At 40.5% G+C, this 24,585-nt stretch overlaps 1 protein-coding gene and 1 long non-coding RNA gene across 15 annotated transcripts in view; one reads left to right on the top strand and one right to left on the bottom strand.

Annotated features, from left to right (window-relative positions):
• The window catches only part of cdh13 (cadherin 13, H-cadherin (heart)), an 813,941-nt gene that overhangs the window by 320,931 nt on the left and 468,425 nt on the right, over positions 1-24,585 (top strand). Inside the window, exon 1 of one of the 14 annotated variants that reach the window (XM_069902211.1) lies at positions 17,907-18,054. The exons of the other annotated variants lie outside the window; for them this stretch is intronic. The gene's annotated coding sequence lies outside the window, so the exon portion shown is untranslated. Of the gene's footprint in view, positions 1-17,906; positions 18,055-24,585 lie in introns of those variants that run through there. 14 annotated transcript variants of the gene reach the window in all.
• Positions 21,028-24,585, bottom strand: part of LOC138745103 (uncharacterized) — a 45,623-nt gene continuing 42,065 nt past the window's right edge. Inside the window, exons 2-3 of the long non-coding RNA XR_011346030.1 lie at positions 22,514-22,672; positions 21,028-21,251 (exon numbers count right to left, since the gene is read on the bottom strand). This is a non-coding gene — a long non-coding RNA (uncharacterized lncRNA). The remainder of the gene's footprint in view (positions 21,252-22,513; positions 22,673-24,585) is intronic.

Below are 24,585 nucleotides of genomic sequence, written 5' to 3'. Positions count from 1 at the left end.
ACCAACGAATTCATTGTAATATTATACAGGCTCATAATATACATTTCTTTTTATACATTTTAAAACAATACGAGGCAAAGCAAAAACAATGTGCCTTCAATTTGATTGGTACTTAATCTGTGAATTGAATTTGCGTTGGGTACCATGTTACTATTTGCTTTATATTTATTTAATGTTTATTCCATTTAGGGTGAAACGGGAAAAAAATCAGTGACCCAACAAAAAGCAATGATGCTGAACCTGCCTTTGTGTGGCTGCTTTGCCTGGGAATTGTAGTTTATAGCCCTTATAGAGAAGTCTGGAGGGTTATGGAATGGGAGCAGGTCAATACGACTAGTGGAGAGGTGGTCAGCATAGATTAGAAGGGCCAAATGGCCTGTTTTCTGTGCTGTAGCATTCTATGGTTCTATTTGCTCAAATAAGATTGCTTCCAGGAGTGCAGAACTAATTTTTAAGGTGCTGTAGCTCACCAAAAACGGCGATAAGGAGGTCTCGCGAGATGTGCCTTGGTGGCTTCAATATTGTATTTGGCATTGTATAATTGAGAGTGAATGTCCCCAGTGCGGTCCAATGAGATGCCGGAGTGGAATTCCGGAGAGCTCTGGCACCAATGCACCCCTGATTGCTTCCATTGCTTTGCAATGATGGGATTGAAATAAACTCAGTATTGAGATATTTTTTCCTGATTCGGTTCAAGTGCCAGTGGGTGTTACAAAATTACTGCTTAGTACATTAATTTTTTGTGAAAATGGACAGTAGATTCCCATTAGATTTTATCCCAGCGTGTAGATAATCTATGTACATCTTACACATTTATATGATTTAAGAAGATGGGAGGCAGCATTATTCTGGATATAAAGTGAGGAGAAAATCTAAATTTAGCCAGTTGAATTGATATTCAGACTATGTTTCACATAATTCTGTATAATTACTGAGCCAAGGAACCAGTTTGAATTCACATAGAATGTCATGCCAGAAGCAGTATCAGATATACCTCAAATTGAAGTGCTAATCTAGCACATAGATACAAAACAGGGCCTCATCCATGCTAGACAGCAAATTAGTTGACAGAGTCAAGCATTCCTGTCAAAGGTGGTGGACTATTTAAACTTTCAATGGGAGAACAGAATAATTATTTGGTTCAAATGCTGTACTCTCATCAAACTATTTCAGAACTCATATTCGATTAACAATGTAGAAAATAACCTAGTATGACCTAGCCACAGAAAATAGCATATGCCTAATAGTTTTCATTCCTTTGGTCCGCTCCCAATCACCAACAGGTTGATGAATGGTGATGTCAACAGGACTGTGAAGCAATGCTGAGTTATCATTGCTTAATTTGGGTTTTGACAGGATCATTCAGTCTGCGACCTCATTATGGCCTTGATCTAAATGAAGATTGGAGTTGAATTCCACCAAAGGGGCTTGAGGATCAATGGGAATCAGCAGAAAAAGCTCTTCAGTGATTGTACTCTTGTTTTGTGCAAAGGAAAATGATTGTGATTTTTCAAGGAAACTCATCCCTGTCCAGTACTGCACTACCACAGTTCCATTGAGTATTAACCTAGATCCATGAGGCTTAAGGTTCATCAATGACTTTCTTTCCATCATAATGCCAAAAGTTCAGATATTAAAATCAAGCAGTTCACGTCTAACAAACCTCAAGTTAGCATTGTTGAGGTGTGGTAAATGGCAATTAACATTTGCTCTACAAAATTGCCAAAAAGACAACCTTCGCAAAGCCACCTCTCCCTCCTTCCCTGGCAACTCTAGTAAGTATCATAGAGAAAAATGCACTGCTGTTATCGTAACCACAGTCCTCAGATTCTTAACCAACCATCCAGATGAACAAGAGAAGCACGCAAATGGGAATCAGTTGTGTGCGATCCAGTGATCATTGGGGAATCAGAGATGCAGAGGACAAGTTCTTGTGAGTCACTACCTCAGAAGAACTTTCCTGGACCCAGTACGCTAATAGCATCGTAAAGAAAACATGTCAGCACCTCTACTTCCTCAGGAATTTGCGAAGATTTGGTATGACATTAGAAACCCTGGCAAATGTCTACAGAAGTGTGATGGAAAGTGTGCTGATCGACTGCATCGCGGCCTGGTCTGGGAATGCAAACACCCCCAAGTGTAAAACCTTGCAAAAGGTAGTGAACACAACCCAGAACATCACAGGCAGACCTCTTTCCATCATTGAGAACACCCATGGGGAACGCTGCTGTTGGAGAGCAGTAGCAATCTTCATAGACCTTCACCACCCTTGCTGCTGCCATCAGGAAAAAAGTAGAGGTGTCATGACTCACACCACCAGCTTCAAGAACAGCTGCTCCCCCTCCACCATCACACTCCTCAACAACAAACTCAATCAGGGACTCATTGAAGGACTCTTACTTGGGCAATTTATTGTTGTTTCTTCTCCTCTGCATTGCATAGTAAGTTGTTTACATTTGTAAATTTGTTTACATGTTTATGCTGAGTTCAGTTTTTTTTGCACTACTCATTAGTGGTAATTCTGCCTTGCCCGTAGGAAAAAGGAATCTCAGGGTCTCAGGGTTGTATGTGATGTCAATCTGAAATCTGAAAACTAACACTTGCAAATAAGTCTTGTGTTCCTGTGCTATCCCTGATTTGAAATGCATAGTCGTTCAGTCTAAATCCTTGAACACGCTGAAACTGCCATTGTTTTAGAAGTAAGGACAAATGGAGATGGGCAGTAAATAGTCTTATTAGCAATAGACTTACTCCATTCATTAATAATATTTCAGCAGATACTGTATTTGCTGAAAGGTAATTACATTGAAACTTTAGCACTGCTCCTAGGATTAAGCTGGAATTGTATTTCTGCTCTCTTAGAAGAAAGAGAGGGACCTGCCATTTTAAATATTGCCAGTTTATCTATAATTAAAGATTGCTAATTGTTTGCAATATAAGCGACTCATAGTGAGTACATCTCAGCTGGCTTGGATTTACTCATCAAAAGATGTACATCCAAATATTTATTCAAACCCATAATTCTGTGTTCTGCAACTGCGGCGTGGTTAGTGTTGTGGTTAGTGCAGTGTTACTACAATGCCAGCGACACAGGTTCAAAACCGCCACTGTCCTTCAAGAGTATGTACATTTTCCCTGTATCTGTGTGAGTTTCTGTCGGGTCTCTGGTTTACTCTTGCCCTTCAAAACGTACCAGGATCATAGATAACATAACATAACATAACAATTACAGCACAGAAGCAGGCCATTAGGCCCTTCTAGTCCGCACCGAACCAAACACCCCTTTCTAGTCCCACCTCCCTGCACAATGCCCATAACCCTCCATCTTCTCATCTATACCTGTCCAACCTTTTCTTATATAATACAATTGACTCCGCCGCCACTATTTCTCCCGGAAGCTCATTCCACACGGCTACCACTCTCTGAGTAAAGAAGTTCCCCCTCATGTTACCTCTAAACCTCTGCCCCTTAATTCTTAACTCATGTCCTCTTGTTTTAATCTTTCCTCCTCTTAACGGAAATAGTCTATCCACATCCACTCTGTCTATCCCTTTCATAATCTTAAATACTTCTATCAAATCCCCTCTCAACCTTCTACGCTCCAAAGAATAAAGACCTAATCTGTCCAATCTCTCCCTATACTCTAGATACTTAAACCCAGGTAACATTCTGGTAAACCTTCTCTGCACTCTCTCCACTCTGTTTATATCCTTCCTATAATTAGGCGACCAGAACTGCACACAGAACTCCAAATTAGGCCGCACCAACGTCTTATACAATCTCAACATCACCTCCCAACTCCTATATTCCATGCAATGATTGATAAAGGCCAGCATACTAAAAGGCTTCTTCACCACCCTATTCACGTGAGTTTCTACCTTCAGGGAACGATGTACCGGTACTCCTAAATCTTTCTGCTCTTCTGTATTCATCAATGCTCTCCCATTTACCACGTATGTCCTATTCTGATTATTTTTACCAAAATGAAGCACCTCACACTTATCAGCATTAAATTCCATCTGCCATTTTTCAGTCCACTTTTCTAAGCAGCCCAAATCCCTCTGCAATCCTTGAAAACCTTGTTCATTATCCACTATTCCACCTATCTTAGTATCGTCTGCATATTTACTAATCCAATTCACCACCCCATCATCTAGATCATTAATGTATATAACGAACAACAATGGGCCCAATACAGATCCTTGAGGCACACCACTGGTCACCGGCCTCCAACCTGACAGACAATTATCCACTACCACTCTCTGGCCTCTCCCTTTCAGCCAATGTTCAATCCATTTGACTATCTCAAAATTTATACCTAAAGACTGCACCTTCCTAACTAACCTTCCATGTAGTACCTTATCGAAGGCCTTACTGAAGTCCATATAGACAACACCCACTGCGCTACCCTCATCCACATTCCTAGTCACCTCTTCAAAAAATTCAATCAGATTGGTCAAACATGACCTTCCTCCCACAAATCCATGTTGAGTGCTCCTGATCAGACCCTGTCTATCCAGATGTTTATAAGTACTATCTCTAAGAATTTTCTCCATTAATTTACCTACCACAGACGTCAAACTTACAGGCCGATAGTTGCCAGGCTTCCTCCTTGAACCCTTTTTAAATAACGGAACCACATGCGCAATGCGCCAATCCTCCGGCACTATCCCCATATCTAATGACATTTGGAAAATTACCGCCAGAGCCTCTGCTATTTCCTCCTTCACTTCTCTCAATGTCCTGGAGAAGATCCCGTCTGATCCCGGAGACTTATCCACCTTTATATTCTTCAAAAGCCTTAAAACTACACCTTTTGTAATCTCTATATTCCCCATATTTACCCAATTTGCTTTTTTTATCTCACATCTCCCAATATCCTTCTCCTTAGTGAATACCGAAGAAAAGAAACTGTTCAATATCTCCCCCATTTCTCTAGGCTCCACACACAGTTTTCCGCTCTGATTCTCTAAGGGACCAATTTTGTCTCTAGCTTTCCTTTTACCATTAACATATTTGTAGAACTCTTTTGGATTAGTTTTCACCCTGCTTGCCATAGTTTCCTCGTACCTTCTTTTAGCTTTCCTAATTCCTCTCTTAAGATTCCTCTTACATTCAATGTATCTTTCAAACATCTCCTTAACTCCATGCTTCTTATATCTAATGTACGCCTCCCTTTTTCTTCGAACCAAGTTTCCAATATTCCTTGAAAACCACGGCTCTCTCAAACCTTTTGCCCCTCCTTTTAACCTAACAGGAACATAAAGCTTTTGTACTCTCAAAATCTGATCTTTAAAAGACTTCCATCTCTCTACTACATCCTGCCCATAAAACAAATTGTCCCAATGCACACCCTGCAAGTCCTTTCGCATCTCCTCAAATCTAGCTTTTCCCCAATCAAAAACCTCAACCCTTGGCCCTGACTTCTCTCTTTCCATAATGACATTGAAGCTGATGGCATTATGATCACTGGACCCGAAGTGCTCGCCAACACTAACCTCCGTCACTTGACCCATCCCATTTGCCAACAGTAGATCTCACACTGCTCCTTCTCTGGTCGGCACCTCTACATATTGTTGTAAAAAACTATCTTGCACACATTTCACAAACTCTAACCCATCCAGTCCTTTCACAGAATGTGTTTCCCAATCTATATGTGGAAAATTAAAATCTCCCATAATTACAACCCTGTGCTTATCACAAATATCTACTATCTCCCTACAGATTTGCTCCTCTAGGTCTCGGTCCCCTCCGGGTGGTCTATAATACACCCCTACAAGTGTAACCTCTCCTTTCCTACTCCTCAGTTCCACACAAATAGCCTCCGTGGATGTGCCCTCTAATCTATCCTTCCTAGGCACCGCTGTAATATTTTCCCTGGCAAGCAATGCAACCCCACCTCCTCTTGCCCCTCCGACTCTATCACACCTAAAACAACGAAACCCAGGGATATTCAGTTGCCAATCACATCCCTCCTGCAACCATGTCTCACTAATCGCTACCACATCATACTTCCAAGTATCAATCCACACCTTAGCTCATCCACCTTTTTTACAATACTCCTGGCATTAAAATATATGAATTTCAGAGATTTCCCAATTTTTAATCCCTGTTTTCCCTCATCTTTAATAACAACATTATTTACTTTTCCTGCCAATTGCCCTTCATCTTCTTCCAGAGCATTTCCCTTCTCTATCACCTGCCCATCCATATTCATATACTTACTACAAACTTTCTTTGTTTGCATTCTAACCTTCTCCTTACTGCTCTGTACTATTTTGTTCCCTCCCCCCTAGTTTAAAGGATCCTGAGTAGCCCTAGCAAATACCTCTGCCAGGATTCTGGTCCCCCTGAGATTTAAGGGTAACCCGTCCTTACTGTACAGGTCACATCTCCCCCAAAAAAGGTCCCAGTTATCCAGAAACTTAAAACCCTGCCCCTTACACAACCCCTTCAGCCACGTGTTAATCCTCCACCTCATTCTATTTCTATTCACACTGTCACGTAGCACAGGGAGTAATCCAGAGATTACCCCCTTTGCGGTCCTTCTTTTTAACTCCCTACCTAACTGCCTGTACTCACTTTTTAGGACCTCTTCTCTATTTCTCCCTATGTCATTGGTACCTACATGTACCACGACCTCTGGCTCCTGTCCCTCCCACTTTAGGATATCTGGGTGTTTGAGCAGCATGGGGCTCATGGGCTGGAAGGGCCTGTTATTCTGCTGTCTAAGTAAAAAAATAAATTTAGAGTAATGTTAAAAACAGGAACTTCAAATATTTATCATCTCTGGTGGTGTCCCTGGAAGAAAACTAATGTTACCACTTTAGGATAAGGACGATTATTCCCTTCGTAAATACACAGATACTGATTTGGTTTCATTACTGCAGAACATTATATTTGCTGTGCTCTGTATTAATTTGTTTAGGGATGGGGGCAGAATGTATTGAATTCCCAGTCAATTTGTATCTATGCCAGATTAATTGAGCTATGCTCACACATTTTGTGGGAACTGGAGTCCTGATGTGCATTTTCACGATTCTTATAAATGAGCCACTTAAGTATAACTTTAGAGGAATATTTGAAGTACACAAGCCACAGAATGTTTCATTTGAAATTTAATCAGTCATTTCTGTTATGATATCATGAGTGCATATTATTTAATGAGAAGAATGTTCTTTTAGTCTTGTCACAGGAGCCAATTCTAGAGATTTAATCAAATGATTCCAGGATCAAATTATTAAAGTCATTGGTGGGTAATCCACAACTCATCACTCTACTAAAATGTCTAGACACTAGGAAATTCTCGTCTCTGGCACTGTATCCAATAAAAGCCTTTCTTCTACTCATAATGGTAGCAAACAAAAATAAATAACATTAACTATATTAAGTGTCTGCAGTGATTAACCACTAACCACTGAAAGTCATCCTTGAACACAAATGTTACAGAGCAAAACTGAGTTCAGTATCTACAAAATTATTTTTTTAGTACACAATCTGTGTGCAAGCATTGTTCAGATTTCAGATTTATTGTTAGAGTACATACATGTCATCACAGACAACCCTGAGATTCCTTTTTCCTGCGGGCGTGGCAGAATTAACATTAATTGGTAGTGCAAAAATTAAGCTGTACACAGTGTAAACATAAAAACAAAGAACTGTGAACAGATAACAAATGTAAACAAACTGTGCAATACAGAGAGAACAAAAGAAAATCAATAAAATGCACAAGAGTCCTTAAATGAGACTCTGATGGAGTTTGTTGTAGAGGAGTCTGATGGAGGAGGGGGAGTAGCTGTCCATGAACCTGGGGGTGTGAATCTTGTGACACCTAGACCTCTATCCTGATGGCAGCAGTGAGAACAGAGCGTGTGCTGGGTGGTGAAGGTCTTTGATCTTGGGCTGAGTCCACTACCTTTTTGGAGGGCTTTACACTCAGGGGTATTGGTGTCCCCAGACCAGACAGTGATGCAGCCGGTCAGCACACTTTCACCACACCTCTGCAGAAATTTGCCAGGGTTTCTGTTATCATACCAACCTCCACAATCTTCTGAGGATGTAGAGATGCTACAATTTACGATACAATTAGTGTGTTGGTCCAGGAAAGATCTTTGGAGATATTAACTTCCAAGAACTTAAATTTGCTTACCCTCTCCACCTCTGATCTCCCAATGATCATTGGTTTGCACACTTCTGGTTTTCCCTTCCTGAAGTCAACAATCAGCTCCTTGGTGACAATGGTGATTATGAGGTTGCTGTTGGAGCACCATTCTGTCAAGTTCTCAATCGCCCTCCTGTACGCTGACTCATTGCCACTTTTTATACAACTCACAACTGTGGCATCGTCAGTGGAGGTGAGGAAATCCAGGATCCAATTACACAGTAGAATAGAGTATTAGGTCTTGGAGTTTGCTGATCAGTTTTGAGGGGATGATGGTGTTAATAAACTGTAATAAACTATCAACTGTAGTTGATAAAGAGCACCCTGATATATGCATCTTTGCAGTCCAGGTCTTCCAGTGGTTTGTGTTGTGCTAGTAAGATGACATCTGCTGTAGACCTGTTGCTATGGAAGGCGAATTGGAACGTTTCTATGTCACTGCTCAGACAGGAGCTGATATGCTTCAGCCTTTTGAAACACTTTATCATTGTTGCTGTTAAGTGCCTCTGGTGAATAGTCATTTAGGCAGGTTATGCACTCTCCTCGGGCACTAGGGTGCCTTGAGTTCCTGTTTGGAACAGATGGGTACCACACCCTGCCGGAGTGGTACCAATACTGAAGATCATTGAAAAATGGACTTTCATGTCATAATAAAATAAAATAAATACAATGGCAAAAATGCTGGAAATCTGAAACAAAAGCAGAAAATTATAGAACGATTTAGCAAATAGGCAGCATGTGTGAGAAGAGAAAATGTGTATGTTTCGTCCCTTTGACCCTTCACCTGAACTAGGTTACAATTTAAATTCTGGTACTTTAAGAATAGCTGATTTAAAAATGATTATAAATATGATGCTAGAATTCGTAAATAAAAAAGAAAATGCTGGTATTACTCAGAAGATGAGGCCATGTTTGTGGGAAGAGATTAAGTAAATGTTTCCAGTCAGTGACCCTTTGACAGAACTAAAAGTGAACAGGTTGACAAGTTCATTTCAAGTTCAAGTTTATTTATCATCCGGTTGTACAGTGCAACCCATGGAAACAGCATCCTCTGGTCCTCGGTGCAATGCACATACAGAATTTAAGCAGTTTTCTTTGAGCTGTTCATCAGTCACTGCCCGTGGAAAAAGGTGTTTCTCAGCCTGGTGGTTCTGGCTCTCTTTTTTTTCTCTTGGATAGCATAAATTGTTCCTCCAAAACTTAAGCTATTTTTTCTTGCGCAGCACAAACTCTGGTCTTGCCTTACAAAATTATTCATGTCCAGCAATACCCAGCATCTTCCTCATTTTAATTGCTTGGTATGGAGAAAGGAAGTACGTTGTTGCAAATAACTATGGTGTGATTGATTGCAGAAACCACTCTTTCTTAAAGGAAAATTGGATACATAATTGAAACTGTGAAAATAAATTAGAGCTATGGAGAGAAACTAGGGCAAAGGGTTAGTTTTCAGTCCATTTTGAAGTCACATTGATGAGAAAGCTTCTTTCTAAATTATAAATTTTGATTCTGGGTACAGGTTTATTTCTGCATAGCTGGGCAAAGATTAGAGTTGGAATATTGCCCTTTGCACCTTCAGGATTCACTCATGTAGACGGAGTGCAACTCTTTTCTCATCATGAACTAATCAAGTAACTGTCTTGACTTTTAGACATTATATTTGACTTGCAAGCAGTTTACTTATTGCACTGTATTATATATAACCTCTTTAAAAATGTCAAATATGCAGGGCAGAATCAAAGGGCTGAAGCCTTTCTTGTGGTTTTGGTGTATTAACTTGCAAATATGGCAATGCTGACAGAGCCACTAAAGCAGCAGCATTATTGCTGGTGCAGACCTGTGGGGAGCAAGAGAGCAGAGATGTAGCGCTCCCACAGTGTCCAGCCGCCCAGTGGACTGCCAATGGGCTTTGAATGGCCCATTGAGGGAGCCGACAGTGGTTTTATTTGAAATCCCATGACCTCGGGTTTGCAGCCAAGATTGCAAAATCTATTAATGAGCAGCAGGCCACGAGGGGCTGCAGACTCTGGGGAAGTGGAGATCTGGAGCTGGGCACCAGAGGAGGGGAAGATCACCTCCCCATCTCAGAAGGAGAAGTGGAGGAGACAACCCGTCGGGGAAAATGACCATGCCAGTGAACCAGCGAAGAGGCTCTGCAGCTGAGGGATAATTGCATGTGGCAGGCTGCCGGTGACTCAAGGTGAGGAACCCACTGAAGCTGTGGCCTGCTAGAGACTGCTGTTGGGAGACTCTCATCAGGCTGTGGACTGCTGGACACTGGCTCGAACTGGGTGGAGGGGAGCCAGGTATCAAAACCGAGATGCAAGGAGGTGGTGAAAGTACTGAAGGGTTCTTGACCGTGTCAGAGGTTCGGACCTGGAACTTGGGTGGCCAATGGTTTGGACTGAACTCTGTGTGGCTGCAGGCCTGCGGAAGCACTGTATCCACGGACACTCGGTGACGAGGGAAACTTTCTTTTGCTTCTCTATCTCTGACTGTAAGAGCCGTTTAGGCAATTCCTGCCTGGTGGCGAATCTGTCTGCCTTGTAGCAGGCAAAAAGAAATTTCATGTAATATGACCCTGTTTTATTACTATGACAATAAATGGAATCTTGAATCTTTCATTATTATTTGAAGTAATGGAGCAATAGCTGAAAACACACCCACACAAAAGAGAGATTACAAACTAGAGAACACCTAGGGATTTGCAAATTTTTGAAATATTTTTCAATTGCCGCTAGTCTTTCATCAGATTTTCTGGTAATGTGCCTCAATGCCAGCATCAAAGGAACATTTCCTAAAACACCATGTTGGGCTTTCCCTTGATGGAAATAACAATACTCACGCCTCCTAAAATTGCTAATTCCCATCAAATTGCAGGCAGTTTGTCATTGTCAGTGTTGTTGCACAGTCGATCTGCTTTGAAGACTTATAATCAGCTGAGTGAAACTTAACTTTCTGCATGTGCAGACCAGATAACACAAAATGGCATTAAAAGGAAACATCTGTCCATAAAAACGTTAAATTCTCACAATGATTTTTACACTTCTAATTGGCAACTAAAATAGCTGCTAAAGTTTTCAGTGGCATGAGATTCTTTAATAATGGAGGGTGACAGTCTTCCCAGCACCTGCTGGTTGATACAACGATGAAATAATTTCTCATCAAGGACAGATTTCTTCCTAATTTCCTTATTTATTAGATCATAAAGAAATATACTTCCTTAAGGACAACACAATTTTCTTGAGTTTCATGCTTTGAAACAGAAGAATATATACAATTACAATAAAACCCAAAGCACAATACAAGGCACTGATGGGGATTGGCAGGTAAGTATATTTTCTGGTTGCTCCAAATTTGTCCAGTTTTGAAAAAAAAAGTATTATGTTGCTTCTTTCTATTTTGTCTTGATCTTTCATTATAAACAAACCCTGTTCTAAGTAAAGGAAATGGACTTTTTAAAAATAATTTTTATAACCTAAACCAGCATGCTTGTGAATCTGCTAATTAATTTAATATCTTCCATATAATGTGGAACTGAATACTTCAGTTCATCAATTGTGATCTTATTAAATACAGAAAGATTCCTGGTATCCAGAATTTAAGCATCCGGCAGCCTCAAGCAAACGTCAAAAATGCATGGAAAATAAAAAGTAAAAAATGCGGGTTTAAAATTGGCGCACCTTGCCATTAGATCACCTATCGTGCAACATGCAATCTCAAGCAAATGAAAAATTATCTTTTCCACCATCTACTAATCCTCATAGGTACTGGATGGATACGAGTGGGTTTTACTGTAGCACGTTCCTTGGCAACTGCCAATTTTCCTTTTTCTGGATTTTGTATTAATTTTAAAAGAGGGGGCATTTATCGCTTATAAGGTGTTGCTTGGGTATTAATCACACTAATTGACTATTGAGAAAGATAAGGTGTGGAGGACTGCTTAAGTGCATCCAGAGCACTCTTGATTTCTGTATCAATTTTCATCTAATGATTTAGTGCACTGCTCCTTTGATTTTCTTACAGTGAATGATGGATGATGAGAGGTCAGGGATGCAGCAGCCAAGTTCAACTACTTCATTTAATAACTTTGTGTCACAGCAAAATGTCCATTATAATCAAAAGTCTGTGTCCTAAAAAAGTCTTTAACCACTTTTGCTATACTTGCCTAAACTTTATCTCCCATGAAGATAAAATAGATTAAAAACATTTCTGAATTCTTTTTCCACTGCACTTTTCTCTAGTTCTAATGCATTTGGAAATTTATTGCAAATATTTCTCAAACTTTTCCCTCAGAGATCTTGTTGGCAATAGATGTAAGTGAAGAAGAAAGTTTCCATCTTGAAAAGGGCTCATATTGGACTGGCAATTGAGATGTTTCTTTTAAGCAATAAAGAAATGTGTGTTGTTTTATATTAACAAAATTTTATTATCAACTCACAACCTCGTGGTGCAGCCATTTTTGTATCTAACCCAAGGTGCAGCATTCATCTCTGACTCCTTTCAGTAATTGAGAATATCACTAGCACTCTATCACCACATCCCCTTTCCTTAAGATGTTCAATCTAGCATCATTACACACTCATTCAAGATTCATTTCAACTTAAATTTAAACACCAACATAAACCAAATATAAGCAGCACAAACTTTTTGAGTAGGCAGTTATTTTTCTTTTAGAGATTAATTCTGTCGGGTGCTTTGATATTTGTGCGTGGATCTTCACAATACAGGTATTTGTGTCAGCTCTGCTGATCTACAACTGTGTAGCACTGGTGGTGTTTCCTCTGTTTCTGTGCAGGCTGGATCCTCTCCATTTGTCTTTCTTGGAGGGTCACTTGCATTTTCAGCAGGCTCTTTCAATTCCTCCTCAGTATTTGACCATCCTCTGTTCTGACAGAATAGGATCTTGAATTTACTTCCTCCAGAACAGTAGCATTTTGGTCCCAAGTGTTGGAATGTCTGAGTCTCACTGTGTCATGTTGTGCCAGTGACCCTAAGCTTCTTTCTGACTTGTCGTAGTTTGCCTTTTGTCTCCTTTGCAGACACTTCTGTTTCCATTTGACATCTCTGTTCTTGTTTGGCACTGCAGAGTCTATGTCGCATCAGGAAGTCAGCAGGTGACATGTAATGTTCAAGTGGTGAAGCTCGGTTACTCAACAGAGCTAGACAAGGATCTAAACCACTAGTTTGTGCTGTTTAACTATGTGAACTCTTTTATCTGCTTTATTGTTTGACTGGGGATACAGAGGACTTGAAGTCACATGCCGAAAATCATACTCTTCTGCAAAGTTCTGGAATTCTATACAACTGTAACATGGTCCATTGTCACTGTAGACAATTTGAGGAATTCCATGATTTGCAAAGATCGATTTCATATATTTGATCACACAAGCAGCAAGATGTTAGGAAACAGCACAATCTCAGGACAGTTCAATAGATAATCAATAAGCAGCAAGTAATTCTTTCCATCCATGTGGTACAGATCAGTCCCAACTTTCTGCCAAGGTTCTGCTGGTACATCAGTAAAGATCATGGTTGCTTTGTTTGCTTTGCATGATGTTTCAGACAAGTCTAACAGCTTGAAACCATCCTATCACTGTCAGCATTTATCCCTGGCCAATAAGCAGCAGTTCCTCTTGCATTTTTCAATTCCAAGGTGACCCTCATGCACCCTCTTCATTATATCGTTGCAGTGATTGAGGAACGATAATTCTGCTCTGTCTGAATAGAAGCCCATTGACAACACTCAGCTCATCTCTGATGTTGTGTGGCTGACATTCACCTCTAGGCCATTCTTTATTCAGATTCTTGATAACTTTCTGTAGAATTATGTCCTTATTTGTTTCAGCTGCAATCTGCTTGGATTTCATGTCTGATATGGGAAAAGATTCAATGATTAGGTTCACTTGGAGATTTACATCTGCCTCTGTGGAACTCTCATTATGTGCTTCTCTCTGAGTCATTGCCCTGGACAAGGCATTAGCCAACCAATAATTTTCTCTGTTGTGTAGACCAATTCAAAGTGATAACGTTGTAGGTTCATCATCAGTCTGTGCATTCGCGGTGACATCTCAATGAGATTTTTCTTGATTATGGATATTTATGACTTGTGGTCTCTCTCTGCCACGTATGTTAGTATATCATACACATAACTGTGGAATTCCTCAAGTCCATAGACCAGATCTAGGCACTCTATCTATTTGCGCATATCAACATTCGGATGTTGTCATCATCCTTGATGCGCATGCAACTTGCCTTCAATCTTCTCCCACAGCCTGAAGTAGTACAACACCTATTCCATCTTTGGAAGCATCTGTAGATATTTTCATCCTTCTGAATGGGTCAAAGAAAGTCAAGTACTGGTTCCATAGTTAGAATTTTCTTCATTCGTCCTTATTTTTCCTTGTTGTTGCTCAGCTACTTAAATTCACATTTGCCGTGTCGCAACTTCCTCAGGTTTGTGGTATTGGAAGACAGGTTTGGTATTAATTTACCAGTGAAATTGATCATTCCCAGCACAGTCAATATGCCCTTTTTGACAGTGGGTTTGGGCATCTCTAGAATTGCTTTCACCTTACTCTTGTCTTGCTCCCAACTTAACTCTGACATCTTATCTCCTAAAAAAAAGGCCTCTAATGCTTAAGGTCACACCATGATAGGTAGCAGTGCAATCTTCCTTGCGTCTGGTTTGCTATCGAGTCTAATGGCTTGCAAGTACAGCATTGTTTGAACAACTGCCACTCGTTGTCGATGTTTCCAGTCCAAGTCAGGGCATCAGGCAGCATTCCCACTCTCCATCTTTCCTGTCCTGCTACTATGTGAGATTTCTTTTAAGTAATAAAGAAATTTGGGTTTTTTTATATTAACAATAGTTTAATTACAACTCAAGATCTCATGGTGCAGCCATTTTATGTATCTAACCGGAGAGGTAGCATTTATCTCTGACTCCCTCAAATGGTCAGGAGTATCACTACACTCTATCACAACTGCAGTGTTATTGAAATGTTCTCCAGTGTTTGCGCAGAGTTCAGTGGTATTGCAAAATGTTGAACTTAGATATTTGCTTGTGTAAATCATTGATCCTCTGCTCCAATTACAGCTAAAATGTGACAGCCTAATTTTTGACAAACAAGATTTTGAGTTGCCCACTGGGAAAACAGGATCATCTTATTTACGTTGTACAGAGGCATCTGCTGTTTGTGACAATCTGTTTTATTCAATCTGAAGTCTATGCCTGTTCTTTGTCAAAATGATGTGATATTCTCATCATAGTTTAATCAATTACACAGCAATGGATGATTTTAAGAGGCAGAGGGAATTATTGTTATAAAAGGTATGACCATGAAAAATGGGAGTCTTCAAGAAAAAGTTCAAAAATTTTTTAAAGCTACCTTTAAAAAGTAAGGATAATCCAAACTAAGATTGTGGAATATCGTTGCTTCATTTATAAATTTATTGAGAATTTTATGTTCCATATATCTGAGAGTTAAATAACCTGCTGACCACTATCACACTCCAAGACCAACATACTGTCTGACAGTTTGAATTTTGAGCTAGTTTTCTTGCCTGCATTCTGCATTGAGGAGTTCAGCAGCAGGTAGATGAGGTTTGGGAGTAGTTGCTACAGCCATCAGGAATACTTTGGGATGAATTTGAAAATGTTAATGTGAGAGCTGCAAAGATGAGTTCAGCAGGTCCAGCATCTGCTCCATGTCTATGGGGACCACATCCCCTTGGGGCCCAAAAATTGGCAGAAGAAACACACATTATTCAGAAGCAGATCATGTGACCCCTTGAATCTCTTCCACCATTTCTGAAGATCGTGACTGATCTTAGGCTGAGAATTTTAGCTATTTGGAGTGATTGCTTCTAGATCCTATAGATCAGTTTTGAATCAGATATTTTTTGGCATTGCACATTGGCTTCTGAAATTGACTTTTAATAGATATAATTTGGACCAGTTTCCACAGACCCCACATTGTAATTTAAAAGCACCCAGTAAAGAATTCAAATATTATATTTGACATCATATAAGGCCCCCCTTTCCCCCCCACCAAAGAATTGCTCCAAAAGCTCCCAGGGTCTTGTATGCGTAAGTGATGTTTTGAAGAGCATGGTATTGCCACCTGGCCCTGGAATCAGAAAGGGAGGGATCCCCACTATCTGGCCAGTATTGCTGCCTGGCTCTGATATCAGAAAGGGAGGGACCCCCACTATCTGGCCAGTATTGCCGCCTGGCCCTGGTATCAGGAAGGGAGGGATCCACACTATCCGTCCAGTATCGCTGCCTGGCTTTGGTATCAGAAAGGGAGGGATCCCCCTCTATCCAGCCAGTATTGCTTCTTGGCCCCAGTATCAGGAAGGGAGGGATCCCCCACTGAACGCTCAGTATTGCCGCCTGGCCCTGGTATCAGGTAGGGAAATCCCCTGCTATCCAGCCAGTATTGCCACCTGGCCCTGGTATCAGGAAGGGAGGGATCCCAACTATCTGCTCGGTATTGCCGACTGACCCTAGTATCAGGAAGGGAGGGATCCCCTGTATTCCAGCCAGTATTGCCACCTGGCCCTGGTATCAGGAAGGGAGGGATCCCCACCAGGGGCTGGGGGTGCCACTTGAAGGACCTTCCGAGCACCACCACACCCCTAAGCCTAATCCCCTCATTGCTGCTGCCCCTATCCCTAACCCACCCCCGCCCCCCACAGCACCACTGCCACGGTTGCTATCCTGGACATAGAAGGAACACAAACCTGTTTGTCTTAGCATTCACTCTCAATGAATCAACAGCAAATTCAACATGGAGGCCACCAAGGCCACGTCTTGTGAGACCTACTTCCCCATTAATACACAAAAACATGTACACTAAAACATTTTAAATTCTTAACAATTCTTGCTGAAATGGGGAGGGGGATATTCTGATATGCCTATGGGTCTTATATTGCCATCAAATGCGAACATTAAGAACAGAAAGTTCAACTAGTTTGTTGCCGTTAATTCCCTGAAAATGTCACTCCATTTAGATTAATTTAGGTATCAGATCTCTCATTCTTTCTCCAAAGACACAATTTCCCATCCTGAGTAGGTGGGAACCTCTGGAAAAAAACCAAGTGTTGAGTCAGTGTTATAGATATACTGACAGTCCATTTCTAAGTAACTGCTTCTTTAACAAGTGTGAAAGCTACTCACATCAGGAGCAAGGACAACCTGCAATAAGTAATTTGTAAAATGAAACACAAGGCATCACATGGATGTGATGTCTCAAATATGACATCAGCACAGAGATCCGTATGTCACAAACATGAAAGCTTCAGAAGATCCCAACTACTGATAATGATCGACTTCACCTTGTACAGAGGAAGGGTTCCTCTATGAGCAGTCCTAACAGATTACTCTAACATTCATCTAACCACATAATATAGAAGAACAAGAGCACAATTACAAAGAAAAAACAAATTCATTCAAATCAACCAATGGGAATTTAAAGGCATTGTTGTGAGGTCTATTCTGGAGTATCATGGCTGCAGGGAAGGAATTATTTTTAAAGGTGTGAATGGGTGTTTCCACACTTCTGAGCCTTGACGGGAGGAGGGACACACCCTTTTGTCCCTGGGTGTGATGGGTCTCTTAATAAGTTGGTTGTCTTTCTTTTCTAGGCCATGTGAGAGGCAGATGAGTCCATGGAGGAGAGGGAAGTTTGTGCATTGCTGAGGTGCATTCACTTACTTTCTCCAGCTTTTTCCGATCTTGAGCACCGCAGCTCCCATACCACTCTGTGATGGTCCCACAAGTATGCTTTAGACAGTATACCTGTAGAAATTGTTGAGGGTCAGGTAGGAGGAGCCGAACTTGCTTTGTCTTCTTTCGTCACCATCATACCAGTGTACTCAGATGCAATCAGGTAATTGAAGATGTCTATTCTTACAAACGAAGCTATTTACTCTTCCCCCTTCAGTGGCATTAATATCGACACGGCTCGATCTCCTGAAATCAGTGATGATCTCCTTTGACTTATTGATGTTGACGTTGTTCAGTATCTGTGAGATAATAGAAACTTAAGTCCTGATTGGTGGTAAGACATTAGAGTTACAGAAGGACTCCATTCCATTATGAGAGCACGCAGTTTAATCATCTGCCCCTAATATGAAATAAATTATTTAGGGAAGGTTTTGAAAGTTCTAGCCTTAGTCCCAATGAAGAATCCTTGGCAACAACAATAATGTATAATGAGTGGTTAACAAAATCAGAAGATTAAAAGATTCAGCAAAGGTTTTAATTCCCAATTTCTACATGTATTATTCGATACTCATGGTGAATGCTTGTTGTCATGTTACAACTTGTGGACAGAGATTTTTCTAGTAACTAGCACTGAGACTTTTTGGCTGACTACATACACTGATTAAAACAGGTCCATGAACAGATTTTAGAAGGATTGACCATTGTGTCTTAGGGAAAGGACTATAACTGAGCTACAAGCCAAACACACTCAAATCATCAATAAAAAAAAACACTATCCATGCCATATGTTGACAGGATTTCAGGGTCTGAGTTCCAGGGAAAGGTTGTGCAGACTGGGGCTTTTTTCTCTGGAGCGTAGAAGATTGAGAGGGGACTTGATTGAGGTGTTTAAGATTTTAAAAGGGGCAGACAGAGTAAATGTGGATAGGCTTTTTCAATTAAGAAAGGGGGAGATTCAAACTAGAGGACATGGTTTAAGATTGAAGGGGGAAAATTATAAGGGGAACATGAGGGGAAGTTTCTTGACGCAGAGGGTGGTGGGGATGTGGAATGAGCTTCCGGCAGACGTGGTCGAGGCGGGATCATTGGTTACATTTAAGGAAAGACTGGATCGTTACATGGATAGGAGGGGACTAGAGGGGTATGCACCGGGTGCTGGTCAGTGGGACTAGGAGGGTGGGGATTTGCTACGGCATGGACTAGTAGGGCCGAACTGGCCTGTTCTGTGCTGTAAGTGGTTATATGGTTATATGTTTGCTGAAAATTGATAAAGGTCTAGTTTGTCAGCAATGCAGAAAAACTTGAGATACCATTATAACTGTGGAATTGGCCTACATGACATTGCAAAGAAACAATTAAGACTTTTGTCAAAACTGGATTATCATTTCATACTGCTGACTGTGTTTTAAATTGGGATTATAGTCAGTCAGGTATGTAGTTGTACATGTAGTTGTAGCTGAATGTACTGTTAAACAGTTGAGATGGAACCTTGGGTTACCAGCAGAGTTATTGCCAGACATTGGACTGTTGTTCACTTCACATTTATCTGACATTTCTGTGATCCAATGTGGTTCTTCCCTATCAGTCTACTTCCAGTGAGGCAGTATTCAAAAAAACTCTTGAAGAAACAAATGTTCTGAGGCTGTTCAAGCTTCATTGATCATTATTGTGCAGCAAACCTTTTGTTCAAACGCCAAAAGGCTTTACACTCTAATATTGGTTTCACTCTTGCAGAACAGTTAACTACAGTCAGCTTTACACGTATTCAAGCTAACTTGCAGCATTAAGTAGAGAACCAATAGTTAATGCAAAGTGATGTTTTGAGCTGGAGAAATGCAATTTTAACTGAGTAAGTGAATTAGAGTTTTGTCCACGTACAAGACATGGGAATAGAAAAGAAATAGACTATTTAATGCCTTGTGTCTGCTCTGCTGTTCAATGAAATCATGATAAATCTTTTATTTCCGAGCAACTCTTCTGTATGAACTTCTTATCCTTTGATTCGTTTTATATTCAGAAAATTATCAATCTTTGTATTGGACCAAATTTGTAGTTGAAGGAGGCGTTGGAAGATAATTCTAGAAGTGATTGTGTTGATGAAATTCTTACGGTTATGATGGTGAAGAGTATTATTATTATCAATTACCTGGTCACGCAAGGAGTCGCAATTTCTTCAGGTCCAGGCACAAATAAAACTTCAGAGAGAAGCACATGATGGAAGAGATCAAATTGACTCAGGGGGCCAATTAATTACAGAAGCTATTGTAAATGTGTACAACAACCTGAAGTGTTAAACTTTTCTTAAGGGAGAAAAACAGTGAGTTGTGTTTCTATGTACTCCTATGCTCCAAGAATATAGTTCTTCTATATATATGAGGTAGATCCCAGATGTCGGGAGTTCTTTAATACTAAATGTAGACGTCAAAACTCCTGTAATTTATTTTTAATAATGTTTAGCTGCATTCTAACGGTATTGAATGTGTACCTTAGAATGCTACATTTGAAATCAGGCAATTCAAATTTGTAAGATGCCAAGCTTGTTGTTTCAATAGACATGATAGACAGAAAAAAAAGAATAATATGGAATGTACTTTAAGAGAAAGGAACAGTGACAGAGGGCGGAGCAGAAGAAAAAGGGAAGGAGTCGTCATCCACATCAAAAGACATTAAAATAAAAATATGAAATTACTAATAAGGGATGAAAATTAAATATAAAATATTTAATAAATAGACTAAATTATCCAAGTATTTAAATAATTGAAATAGGGCTGCCAAATATCTATGAACATGTTATATTCATCTCTAAAATGATAAGTTATTCTCTCCAGGGATATACAACGTTGCAGTTCCATATTCTAACGATCAATATGTAAAAGGGAATCAGGTTTCCATGTTACTGCTATACATTTATTGGCTATTCCCAAAGTGATTTTAATAAATTTGGATTTACTTTATGGACAGGTTATTTCTAGGATTAATGTACATTTTAAGAATATAATATTTTTTGTATATTTGCATATATTCATAAATACATTCATTGAGTCATTTTTGTATGTATATAATTAAATAAAATATAATAAAACTAATATGGAATATAATGTGTTACAGTGACAGATGTAACATAATTTCTCCTTAAAGTCGCTAAGTAATCTTTAACAAAAAGATGTTAAATGAACTCCATTATTCAAGATCCAGCACAGATCAAATTCAAAGCATTTGCATCCCACACACGTATAAAACTATGACCCATCCAGAATTGACTGCGTCAGCTAAAATCCCCATGTTCTTTCTGATTTCAGCTTTTAGGTTTCTCCGCAGAGTGCACGTGCGACATCACATACAGGCCTGAGATTCTTTTTCCTGTAGGCGTGGCAGAATTACCAATTAATGGTAGTGCAAAAATGAAACTGTACAAAGTGTAAAACATGTAAACAAATAACTGTGAAAATGTACATATATAAACAGATAACGAATGTAAACCAACTGTGCAAAACAGAGAGAATTTTTAAAAAATCATTAAACTGCACAAGTAAGAGTCCTTAAATGAGTCCCTAATTGAGTTTGTTGTTGAGGAGTCTGATGGTGGAGGGGGAGCAGCTGTTCCTGAACCTGGTGGGGTGAGTCTTGTGGCACCGAGACCTCTTTCCTAAAGGCAGCAGTGAGAACAGAGTGTGTCCTGGGTGGTGTGGATCCTTAATGATTGCTGTATGCTGAATTTCCTCAGGCTTCTGAGGAGGTAGAGGAATTGGTGTACCTTCTTGGGTGTAGTGTTGATGTGATTGGACAAGGATGAACTGTTTGTTATATTTACATCAAAAATGGGGTTCAGGGAAATAAGTGGTGGGATGGATCTAAGAACTAGTCTCGACTCAATGGGCTGAATGGCATCATTTTATGTTGTAAGGAAATTCCATATGATATGTACCTCTCAAACTTGCCTGGACATATCAAATATCCGGTTTGCTTTCTACCCATACTTGGCTAAGAGAGAGTCTGGTCAATTTAAATGGTGTTGAAGAGTGTGACTGGTGGAGGGGAGTCATCAGATTGGTCATCTGTGATTGGTTTTCCATCAGAGGAGTGTAGTCATGAGAGATTGGTTAGGGAGTGGAGAGTGGTCAGTCAGAGATTGGTTAGGGAGTGGAGGGTGGTCACTAAAGATTGGTTAGGTAGTGGAGGGTGGTCAGTCAGAGATTGGTTAGCGAGTGGAGGGTGGTCACTAGAGATTGGTTATGGAATGGAGATTGGTCACTAGAGATTGGTTGGTTAGTGGAGGGTGGTCACTAGTAAGAGGTTAGGGAGTAGAGGGTGGTCAGTCAGAGATTGGTTAGGGAATGGAGGGTAGTCACTGACCACCCTCTACTCCCTAACCTCTTACTAGTGACCACCCTCCACTAACCAACCAATCTCTAGTGACCAATCTCCATTCCATAACCAATCCCTAGTGACCACCCTCCACTCGCTAACCAATCTCTGACTGACCACCCTCCACCACACCTCTGTAAAAATATGTCAGGGTTGCTGATGTCATACCAAACCTCCACAAACTCTTGAGGAAGTACATGCACTGACATGCTTTCTTCACTTGAGATGATGACTCCCAAAAAATTAAATTTACTCACCCTCTCCACCTCTGATCCCTGAATGACCTCTGGATTGTACACCTCTGGCTTTCTTTTCCTGAAGTCAACAATCCACTCCTTGGTTTTGGTGACATTAAGTGCAAAGTTGTTGTTGGAGCACCATTCAGCCAAGTTTTCAATCTCCATCTTGTATTCTGACTATTATTGAGATACAAACTCAGTTTTTTCATCTTAATTTCTATTTGTAGGTGGACTCTTAGTTTGTATTTTTTTTACCAGCTCCATTTACTAAATAATAATTTTTCTTGTACCACTATTTGGTGGGGTGCAGTAAAAAACACACCTCTTTTCCTCCTAACCTCTATGATGAAGCAATGCAGACCATATCAATTGTTTGTGTGGATGTGAATGCTTTGAAAGACCATGTGATTGGACTAGATGATGATGTTCTATTCAATATTGAAGGAAATTTCAATAGCATCTGAAGTGTGACAGGATATGCTAATATCACATTAATAACCCGTCCGTCTGTCTGTCTGCGATTGTGTTCAAGTCAGAACATTGTGATCTTGCAGTAAGTACAAGGCTATAATAATGCATTGTGGTAAAAGTCCAAACAAGTCAACAGAATAAAGTTTGACATTTCCCCTCAATTATTTACCTTTCGATTGTACCATGTTGTATAGCTTGGTAATATACAGAATTTAAAAAAAAAACAATTTTGCAACCATTTTAGGAATGTTTGAAATTTGTAGAGTGGAATTGTGGTGTAACAGGGAATGGCATTGCTACATATTTCTAGAGGACTGGGTTCAATCCGCATGACCATAAACACATAAAAACATAAGACTATTCTTCCTATTGAGCCTGCCTCACCATTTAATCATGACCTGATCCATTTTCCCACTCAGCCCCTCAACCTGGCCTTCTCCCCATAACCCTTGATGCCCTAGCTAATCAAGAACCTATCAATCTCTGGCTTAAACATACCCAAACTACCTGGCCTCCACAACAGACTGTGGAAACAAATTCCACAGATTTACCACTCCCTGGCTAAAGAAATTTGTCCTTCATTGTTGCAATGGATTGAGTCAGAGTGGTAAGGCTTTGGCTCAACAGGGATAGTAGTGGTTGAAGCAAGAAAGGGCCACCCTTTTCAAAGAACAAAACAGATTCAGCAGGTAGGGACAAGTAAGGGCAGGTTTTAGATATCATAGATTTTGTTCCTCTAGTCATAAACAGAAGGAATGGCAACCAAGGCAGGAGAATACTCCTCTTACAGAATATGGGTTGTAAGGCAAGCCAGCAGTATCCCTGATGACATAATCTGTGAGAAGTGCATCCAGCTGCAGATCCTGACAATTGGAGTTGGAGTTGGATGAACTCCAGATCATTCGGGAGGCAGAAGAGGTGATAGACAGGAGTTAATGGGACACTATCACACTTGTGGGAGAAAGGAGGAGGGTAAATGGTTGACATTCAGGAGAGGGAAAGGGAACAGGTAGTAAGTGCAGGGCACCCCTGTGGCAGTTACACTCAAAAACAAGTGCACCATTTTAGATACTGTTAAGAGGGACAAACTACCAGGGACAATCCACAGCGATCAGGTCTCTGGCACAGAGTCTGGTCCTATGGCTAAGAAGGGAAGGAAGGAGAGGTAAGCTGCAGTGATAATGGATAGAGGGACAGATAAGAGGTTCTGTGGAAGATATCGAGAATCCCAAATGGTATTTTGCCTTCCTGGTGCCAGGGTCTGAGATATCTCAGATTGAGTTCATGACATTCTCAGGAGGAGGGTGAGCAGCCAGATGTCATGGTCCATAAAAGGACCAATGATGTGGGTAGGAAAGGTGAGGAGATTCTGCAAGGAGAGTTCAGCGAGTTAGGCATTAGGTTGAAGGACAAGACTTCTAGGGTTGTGATCTCAGGATTGCTCCCCGCGCCATGTGCTAGTGAAGTTAGAATTAGGAGGATAATGAACACATAGCTAAAGAGATAGTGCAGGAGGGAGGGCCTCAGGTTTCTGGATCATTGGGCTCTTCCCGGAAAAGTGGGATGTGTTCTGATGGAATGTTTTGTATTTGAACTGGAAGGGCGCTCATATCCTTGTG

Source organism: Narcine bancroftii, chromosome 10 (genome assembly GCF_036971445.1).
Source record: "Narcine bancroftii isolate sNarBan1 chromosome 10, sNarBan1.hap1, whole genome shotgun sequence".
Lineage (NCBI taxonomy): Eukaryota > Metazoa > Chordata > Chondrichthyes > Torpediniformes > Narcinidae > Narcine > Narcine bancroftii.
This window is presented reverse-complemented; position numbering and strand designations above follow the sequence as displayed.